We start from the raw sequence: 10,371 nt of genomic DNA on the forward strand, positions 1-10,371 counted from the left end.
GTAGCGACGTTTCTTTTACTTGGTGTGCACATACGTGAATATAGATAGATGCAGAAAGTTAATGAACCATGCACATAAGAGTCGAGACAGTAAATATGTATTGCTCCAACGATGGACAAAACCTTGTCACAAAGGAGTGCCCGGTGTGCCACCATCTAAGGTACTGCGTAGATGTGGACCCCTGGCACCACAAAACTGTTCTCCTACCTCCTCCTGGCACCTTCAAAACTCTGTTAGCCCGTGTCCTCTGCAAGAGCTTCAGTGGGCTGAGTAGATGCCCTATAAACAAACCTCCTTGCTGCTTCTGTGCTGCAACCGATGCTGAGGTACTGTTGATGTCCTGATCCGTACCTCCCTGCTGCTTCCGTCTGCAGCCAATGGGGAGGCGCAAGGGGTCACTGTTTTCAGGCCTCCTTGCTGCTGGAACTGCAGCCAAACTGTGAGACACTGTAGACCTTCCTTCTGACTTTCCTGTTGCTTTGATGCACCACATAAACAAGGTACATAATAACCTCGAATTCCTGGCCTCTTTGCTGCTCTGACGGCAGCCTATCCCAAGGCTCTAAAAAGTGGATCTCTGGACCTCCCTGCTGCTGGAACTGCAGCCCAAATCTGAGGCACAAAAGACCTAACTCTGCAGTGTACTGCTCTTCACCCTGAAGGTGATCTACAGGCTGTACTGCTTGATTTGTGGCCTCCCCTGCTGCTCCAAATTGCAATTCATTCTGAGGACACACACTGAATGAGAACTGCCCCTCCAAGGGCCCTTTTCATAGGGCTGGAATGCCCTAGGAACTGGCCAACCAATCTGTCTGCAGTCCTACACTGAGGCTGACCACAGCTGACCTGCTATTAGGCCTATTTATGGCTCGGGCCAGGTGCCTACTGGCGCGCCCACCTCTACTTCCTTCTTGATCTGCTGCAGCAGTACCAGAGCAGTCTGCTGCTCTGACCCAACCGATGCAGGCTGGCCTATCCAATCTGTCAGTCCTGCTTACTGTACGACTGACCGTGCAGTCAGCTCTTGCCACCTGCCTGCGAACCTTTCCTGCTCCAGCCTCCTGTACCTGCTTGCAGCGACCTGCTGTTGTGTTTGCTGCAAGGGTCCTGCTTATCAATAGTCCCAATGCCAACCTGTACTTTCTGCACTTCCTGCTGCCTTGCAACAGTCCTTCCACATAGACATGTCTCCTGCTCACATGGCAGCCTGCATGCTGGCAGCCCTGCTGCTGCACTCCTCTGCCTGTGTGCATCCTTCCTCTCTGCCCACATGGCATCTCTGTCCCATAAGATGCTGCTGGTACACCTTGTCCATGTTCTCCTCATTTGGGGGCTCACAGGTGGGTAGGTGAGCTATATATTGCCAACAAGAAGTCCATGCCATGTAATCAACCCCATAGGTATCCTCTGGTTCCGACTAGCATCTCTCCCTGTCCAAGATTCTTGTTGATCTCCATTCTGCATCATCTCTATTTTCATGCAACCTTGGGGCTCTAGGCTACCTTGCCTATTCTTTTCAAAATTAGGGGCGACCCACAATCTCAAAGTGACTACTTAACACATTGTCCCATAGGTTCGCTGAATCAAAACCACCCCCAAGCTTAAGGTTTAGACCACATTGAAAACTAGAGCAATAGAACGTTAAGTCATGCATCCCATACCACATGTCCCTTTCTAAATTTAGTACTCACACACCAAGAAGTCCATGGCCCTAAGAAACACCTCAACATCCTGATAATTGAGTCCCTGCCTTGTATCTATAACCTTCACCATACTATCTTTAATCTAGCACTACTATCTTTAGAATCCAGCCCGAGCTTTTAGAATTCATGCCACAAACAGCACACTTTCCATGGCGCTAACCCCCACAAACCGAATACATTACTTATAAACAAGTCTACTACTTGTGGAACACTCACTAATTCTTTTGTGAGCCATCCTAGTAAGATGGTCAACAACCACAGGAATGGAATCATATCCCTCTTGTATCACAGCAGGTCACCTATGAAATCCATGGAAATGCTCTTCATCTAGTTGATCATATTTCCAATGCCTGTAAAAGGCTGAGTGCCAATTGTAGCCAGCTCCCCATTTAACGGAAGACAGACTTTGGTGTTCACACAATTGAAACAAATCTCACTCCTCTAGCAGTGTACACAAATAATTACTGTAGTAGATACAAGCATAGGTCTTGGGCAATGGACAACACCTGATATAAAGAGTTTGCTCAATGTGCCATCATCTAGCAGCCAATGCGCTGCCTAGATATGGGCCCCTGGCACCTCCAAAGCTCATTGTGGTCTTCTACGAGTGCTTGTGTATGACCTTCATTGGACTCTTGAAGCATCAATCGAGCTCTATTCTATTCCATCCTTAACACTTGTACTTGACCCCTCATTGCATGTCGCCCACTAGCACAGGCTGGCCCACACAACCTCTTGGCTGTCCTAGAACTCCACAAAGTTCTTTCCTGTCCACTCTTGGGCTTGCTACCAGCCTCTTGTGGCGCCTTTGCTACAGACCGCCCTTGCATGGGCTCAATTTTTGCTCGCATAAATGGAAGCTTGCTTTAGTCTCTTGATATTTTAATCCTACTTCAAGCATTTGGGTGAGAAACTGTACTTCTTAGCTGCTCGCAAATTGTTTTAGATGTTGCTAGGCTCTGCTAAAGCCTTTGCAAGCCCTTAACCTAGCTGTTGAGTCCTTTGTTGGGCTCACTAGCCTCCATGGATGCTCCGTTTTCTCCCCTCTTATCACACGAGGTCAACCAGATTATCCGTGAGGATCTACTACAGCTACACATATTTCGGACCTGGTTGGGACCGAGTGAACTCCCAATGAAGCTTAGCTTCTACAAAGATCACTTCTTACATATCACAGCAGAGGGTTTCATTGACCCACCAGGGTACATACAGATTCACCTACCCCACTCGCTGAGTATCTCTCTTGGGCAGTTCCAAGTCTCTTCACACAGACTTCGCATTGAGAGTGGCAGAGCAGAGCGACTACCCAGGGAGAGGCACATATGCACACTCTGTGACATGCAGGAGGTTGAGACAGAGGAGCACTTCATCTTCGGGTGTCCTGTGTACTATGAGATCCGAGGGCGTTTCCATTGCCTCTTCAGGGATAGTTATGGGATTTTGGCCTGTTTTCTCTCCTACCCAGACCAGCGGTGTTTGGCAGGTTTCATTCATGAGGCACTTAGACACCGTGAGAGGTTACTCCGAGCACGGAGACAGGAGCAGACTTCTTCCTCGGCTGATCCCTCTCAGAGTTCTATCACGGAGTTCTTTCAACTAGATCACATGGACTCCCACGAGACGAGGCCTCGACATGACCGTGACCCGGAGCCTGTGACCCGACAGCTCAAAGAGAGGGTCGACACACAAATCACACTTGGGGACATCCCCTCATTTAGAGTTGGAGCTTGATCGACGGGGGTCACAGTAGCCCTGGTCAGACGCAGAGCTACGACTAGGAGACGTGCCAGGACCGCACCTCTGAGTGGCCGACAACACTCTATTGCCGACTTCATGCCTCCACTGCCTCATCCATCTTGATATCTTGTTGCCGCCGATGATGATGATGATATTGATGACGATGCTGAGATTGATATATAGTCGACCATCGACATGACTATGTTGTACTTAGGACTTAGTACTGCCATTCTGCATTTTTGCATTTTACATTGGTATGGATGCTCGTTTAGTAGCTCTACTACCACAACTTGTTGTATCAGGATTTTCACAATCTCATAGACCCATCGGTCTTCCGAAGACTTTAATAAACTTTCTTTCTTTCTTTCTTTCTCTAATAAGCTCTTTAGGGTTGGATATGCATTACATTGCACTTGCTTGACCTTGCACACTTGCTCCTTTGAGCTCAGAGTTTGTTTAGCTCCCTTTACATGCTTGGAACTGTCCAGTTTTTTGTCCATCTTGGCTTGCATTGGTACAAGCAGCAATGCTTTTGTTTGAGACTTTCCCACCAGCATTGCTTCTTTTGAGCTTAAGCTTGTTTGAGATCTTACGAAGCAAGACTCACCTATAAGATCTTGCCAATTCGGCCTTTACAAGTGAGTGATGCATCACACTACACTTAGGTAGCATTAAGCCAGACTATTGGAAACTGTCCACTTGAGAGTGAACAATAGCTTGAAAGTGATAGGAGGTGCAGCCGCTGCTCTCGCTGCTGCCCCCCTCAGCCCTCTCTTCCTCCTCGTAGTTCCCCCTTGCCTCCCTCCCGCCATCTCCTCCCTGCCTCCTCTCCCGCCTTCGCTGCTCCTCTTCCCCCGCTTCTTTCCTTGCCATTGCTCCCTTTCACCCGCGCTCCTACCTTGCCTCCTCCACTTCTGCTGCCCCCCTCCGCCATCCGCGCCTCCTCCTGCCTCCTCCGCCGCCCTCGCTACCCTCGCCTCTGCCTCTGCTGCCCCCGCCGCCGTCACTACCACTCCTGCACCCCCCCCGCTGCTATCTCCGCCCCTGCCTCCCCCTGCTGCCCCCCCCACCTCTTCCCGCTTCTCTCCTGCCTCCCTTCTCCACCTCCTCCTCCCCGCCTTCTCCGCCCCCCCTCACCTCATCTCCTCCTTAGAAAGGTGCAAGTAGGATGCACGGGAGCAAGAGCTAGAGAACCAAAACGTCAAAGCTGCAATAGATAAGATAGTAAACATACAAGAGTGGAGGTGGTTTTGTCTAAGTGACAAAACCACACTAACCCACTAACTGTTGTTAGGGGAAAAAACCTCTAGTGAGAAAACAGTGCCCCTAACTCATTATGAATTGCATTGGTCACTACCTAGAATATGGCAATAATTCTAACACTCCCTTGTAGTGCCAATGTGATGATGTACAAGGAATTGATCAATCACCAAAAGGAGATAAGTTCAGGGCACTGCGAAATGCCTCAAACTTCTCACGTGGAAGTGCTTTGGTGAAGATGTCTTCAACATTGTCATGTGTTGACACATAGATTATCTGGATCTCCCCTGCATGCAAGTTCTCTCTGACATAATGATAATGAACCTCAATGTGCTTCGTGTTAGCATGAAACATACGATTCTTTGCCACTACTATAGCACTTTGACTATCAGTGAGAATCGGAGAAAGACCCTCCAATAAGAGATGAAGATCAGCAAACAAATGACGCAACCAAACACATTCAACTGTCTCGCTGTGAAAGTTGTCTTGTACTCAACTTCACATGAGGAAGTAGCCATAGTAGATTGTTTCTTGCTCATCCAAGAAATGCAAGCTTTGCCCAAAAAGAAACAATTACCACTTGTGGACTGCCTCGTGTCATAGTCTCCAGCCCAATCTGAGTCGCTGTAAGCATGCATATGGCTCAATCGAATGGGACTCCCCGAATGATTGTAGTCACTTCCCTGGGAAACATCAAGCCATAAGACTTTGTGCCTTGCACGTAACGGTGTTAGAAACATGGTGGTGAGAGAGAGAGAAGATTAGGGTGTGACGAAATGATGCTCAAATGAAGACATGAAGAAGGCTTTCATTAATTTCCATGATGACATGTGGCACTCACACAAGACACACACATAGACTACTACATACCAACACTTCACACCAACACATCACATCACCACTCTTTGGCTATGATATCTCCAACAAACGGAAGATGCGTTTTACAACCTGCCAATGGAGCTGTGTATATACCTGCTCACCTGAGATACTGCATACTGAATATCGGGCCATGTATTGCACAAATAAATGAGGCATCCAATAGCCTGGCTGTAAAGTGTGGCATCCATTGATTCACTTGCATCATACATAGTAAGCTTCAACCTTGGCTCCATGGGAGTGGCTGTAGGCTTACAATCTTGCATGTTGAATCTATCCAAGAGCTTTTGCACATACTTGGATTGAGACATAACAATGCCACGCTTGTCTTGTATGAACTGGATCCCCAAATAGAAATTTAACATGCCCAAATCTGTCATGTCAAATTCAGCTTTCAATTCAACCTTGAAATCTGCAATTATTTCCTCATCTGCCCCTGTGAGCAACATGTCATCTACATAAAGAATGATGACTAAAATATCCCCCCCATCCTTCTTGATGTAGAGGGTGCTTTTAGTGGGACTATTGTATAGCCCCTTGCTTGCCAAGAAAGCATCAATCTTAGCATACCATGCACGTGGGGCTTGTTTCAATCCATATAAAGCTTTATTTAGCTTGCAAACTTGAAGTGCATTGCCCGAAAGTTCAAAGCCAAGAGGTTGTTTGACATAAACCTCTTCCTGCAAGTCCCCATTAAGGAAAGCTTTTATGTCCAATTGATGGACATTCCAAACAAAAGTTATTGCCATGGCAATAACTGATCTGATAGTTGTCATCCAAGATGTAGAAGCAAAAGTCTCCTCATAATCTATGCCCTTTTTCTGGGCATATCCTTTCGCAACCAGCCGTGCCTTGTACCTATCAATGACCCATCTGGCTTCCTTTTCACTTTGAAAACCTATTTCGTACCAATGGGATGTTTTCCTGGTGGTAAATCCACAACATCCCAAGTCTGATTTTTCTCAATGGACTGCAATTCAGTGTGCATGGCATTCATCCAGTGCACATTATCCTTGGCTTCTTCAAAAGTGTCAAGTTCTTCTTCATCAAGAAAAGTACCTGCATAAGCTGATTCAATAGAAAGAGCCCCCCCCTGCGTGCCTTGCTGCACTGCGAGTCTTGCCAAGAAAAGGTGCTTCAAGTCTACTCTCCCTGAGAATCTGTAGCAACCAGTTCGGAACTGTTTTCGCTGCATGTATCTCTTGAATCTCTTGCCTGACAACATCAACCATTGCCTGTGGAGGAACAAAATCAGCATGTGGCTGAATCAGGGCATGTGGAGCAGGTGGAGGCTGCTGTAAATGCTGATTTTCAGCATGAGCATTAACCAAACGCAATAGGAAGCAACCCCTCAAAAACATCATCTGAGAAGAAGCTGGAATAGTGAATTCAGCATGTGTATGAGCTGAATTTTCTCAAAAAATTACATCTCTACTCACAAAAATCTTGTGTGTGGTTGGATTGTAGAGACGATAGCATTTGCTTTCTGCACTATACCCAACAAAGAGACATTTAAGTGCCTTATCTAACAACTTATGTCCAAACTCCACAGGCACGTGGACATATGCAACACATCCAAAAACACGATAATGATCCACTGAAGGCTTTCTCCCATGCCAAGCCTCGTAGGGAGTGATTGTCTTTAAAGCCTTAGTGGGAGCCTGATTCAAAACATAATTGGCACACATGAGCCCTTCGGGCCAAAAATCTGTGAGGCAACTTCTTGCTAATGAGCATGCATCTATCCATCTCCATGAGAGTTCTATTTTTCTGCTCAGCTTTGCCATTTTGCTAAGGGGTAAGCCTCACTGTAAGCTGATGTGTGATGCCTTTCTCCTTCAGAAATGCCTCAAATTCATGAGACATATACTTCCCCCCCTCTATCAATGTGAAGTGTCTGCACCTTGAGTCATGTCTCATTTTCAACCTTGGCCAGAAAGTGTTTGAAGTGCATAAACACATCTGATTTTTTCTTCAAGCCATAGACCGAAGTGTAATTTGTATAGTCCTCTATAAATGTGGCATGATATAGATAACCACCCAAAGCAGGTGTCCTCATAGGACCACAGACATCACTATGTATGAGCTGTAGTTTCCATACAGCTCGTCCTGCACCATCCTTTTTAAAGGAAATCTATGCATCTTACCGAGGATGCATCCTTCACAGGCATGAGGAGGAGGTGATTCAAAAGGAGGCAATGCATCAACCATAGCATGCTTCTGAAGTGTCATCAAGCTGCCATAGCTCATGTGTCCATATCTGGCATGCCATAACTCCGCATTCTACATGGTAGCAGTGGGAGTGTTTACTGCAAGTGCAAGATTGGATCTTTTCTCATAAACATCAAGTTGAAAAAGACCCTGATACAAAGTGCCAGACAACATCAAAGCATAATCATTTTCTTTGTCTCGGACTGCACACTTAGCATCATCAAAGATGACCTAAAATCCTCCTCAATTGAGTGAGGACACTGAAAGTAAATTCTTCTTGATACCAGGCACATAAAGGACATCAGAAATTCTGAAATCTATGCCATCTGTGGAGATAAGTATAATATCACCCACTCCATACACTGAAAAAGAAGAATTGTTAGCACAAGTCACCCTCTTTCCAGTGGGTGGTGCATGCAGAGATGCAAAAAGACTCTTCCTAGAAGTGATGTGCTTGGATGCACCACTATCAAAATACCATGCGTTCAATATCTCATTGACACTGAAAGTGCATGCATCCTTCGAAAGGTCATAGCTGCAAGTCAGGAAAGCATAAGAGTCATCCTCAAGAGTGGCTGTAGTATCTGGACCAGCCACTTGAAAATATGAAATGCAAGACAAAAAGGTACTCAAATCTACCCAAAAATCTTCTTAGCTAAACAATCACTCCCTGAAAAAGGTACCAGCAAAGAATCACCTACAAGAGAACATCAATGCACATGAAGGTTGAACAAGACAGCTGCACCGAGCTGCAGATTTGGCCGTATAGCTGTACAACGGCTATACCATAGTTGCCAAGAGTTTCTAAAACGGGAGGTTTCAAACGGGTTTCATACGTTTGAAACGGGTTTCGAAAAATGAATGAAACGGGTTTCATTCGGAATGTGAAAATATGTGCATTTATACCTAGGGTATGCATCATGCCATATACAAAAATGTGCAAATAAAGATTGTAAGTGACTCCATAGTGCAGACATGATACAAAAAACATACATATCAAGTATGAGCACCATACATACTAAATCATGATCATACAAAAAGCTAGAGGCATTAATGATCATGCATACTAGAGTACTCAATGATCATCATCACACGTACATGTTGAATGATCATACATACTGAATACTGATCATAAAAAAACCTAGAGTCATCAATGATCTTCCCAAGACCTCCATGGACCATAAAGGTAAAAAGGTCAAACTACAAATAAAAGATCTTGAATCCTCCTAGTACTATCTATCAATAATTGGGGCTGTATGAAATGGGTTTCATACGTATGAAACGTGTAAACGTTTCATACGGGTTTCATACTTGTATGAAACGCGTTTCATATGCAACTATGGAGTGGCCTCATATTTTCTATACTAGATGCACATGCCATTGCCTTGACCTCTTGTTTGAGGACATTGGGCAGCTTGCTTGGGTGAAGCCAGTGTTAACACATGCCAACATGATTGTCACGTTTGTTACTCGGAGGCACACTGTGTTAGCATTATATAGAACTTTCAGCAAGAAAGAATTAGTGAAACTTGCACAGACTCAGTTTGCTTACATGTTTATCGTGTTAGTAAACTTGTTGGATGAGAGAGTCTACAATGGATTGCGTCGTATAGTACTGCAGGAAGATATGTGCACCTATTCTAAAGATCCTTCATTTGGCTGATAGAGAAGGGGCTACCATGGGACTTGTATATGAACTCACTGATCGAATGGTGGAGAAGATACATGGCGTAGACTCCTCCAAGTTGGCTGATGTCAGAGCCTTGTGTGTTAATAGGTGGGATATGATGCACTCTCCTTTACATGCAGCAGCTTTTGTTCTCCATCCTATTTGGAGAGAGAGAAATCCAGATGGTGATAAGGAGGTGCATGATGGGTGGATGGATGTCATTAAGCGGTACACGAAGTAAGATGTTGAGAGGCAGGGCATCCTATTTGATGAGTTTAATGTTTACAAGTCCATGTCAGGCACATTTGCTTGGGCAATTGCGAAGGATGATAAGAGGATGCACCAAGGGGTGAAGTGGTGGGAGACATTTGGGGCTCACACTCCAAATTTGCAACAGTTGGCTATTCGAGTGCTCTTGCAAGGGACATGTGCTTCTCCTTGTGAGAGGAACTGGAGGACATTCTTTATACATACCAAAAGAAGGAATAGGCTTCTTCCAAAGAATACAGAACAATTAGTATACATCCATACTAATTTGCGACTGATCTCCAAAATCAAGGAAAGGGGATTTGAGAAGATAGAAGTGACCTTGGAAATGATCAACAAGGAGAAGGATGATGAAAGGCTGCTTGCTTTGCAAGAGACTACAGAGGGAGAAGAGATTTCAGCCCCTCTTGTTACAGGAAGGATGAATGTTGCTGTAGCTTCAAGCAGCTCCAGTATTTTGGAGTCCCATGGCGAGGCAGATGAGATTGACAGTGATGAGGATGAGGATGAGAAGTAGGAGGAGGAGGATGGCACTGATGCTGATGATGATGAGGATGAGGCACAGGATGAGGATGCACCTTGAGGCTTGAGCCTCATTAGTTGTGATGCATTTCAGTTTTGTTTCTTGGCTGTAGCCTGTGGCAGCTT

At 45.5% G+C, this 10,371-nt stretch overlaps 1 pseudogene; it reads left to right on the forward strand.

Annotated features, from left to right (window-relative positions):
* Nucleotides 1–9,571: 9,571 nt before the first annotated feature.
* LOC147896387 (uncharacterized) lies at nucleotides 9,572–10,306 on the forward strand (annotated as a pseudogene).
* The last annotated feature ends 65 nt before the right edge of the window (nucleotides 10,307–10,371 follow it).

Source organism: Dipteris shenzhenensis, chromosome 12 (genome assembly GCF_047967505.1).
Source record: "Dipteris shenzhenensis isolate YYH24624 ecotype China chromosome 12, Dip_SZ_1.0, whole genome shotgun sequence".
Taxonomy (NCBI): Eukaryota; Viridiplantae; Streptophyta; class Polypodiopsida; order Gleicheniales; family Dipteridaceae; genus Dipteris; species Dipteris shenzhenensis.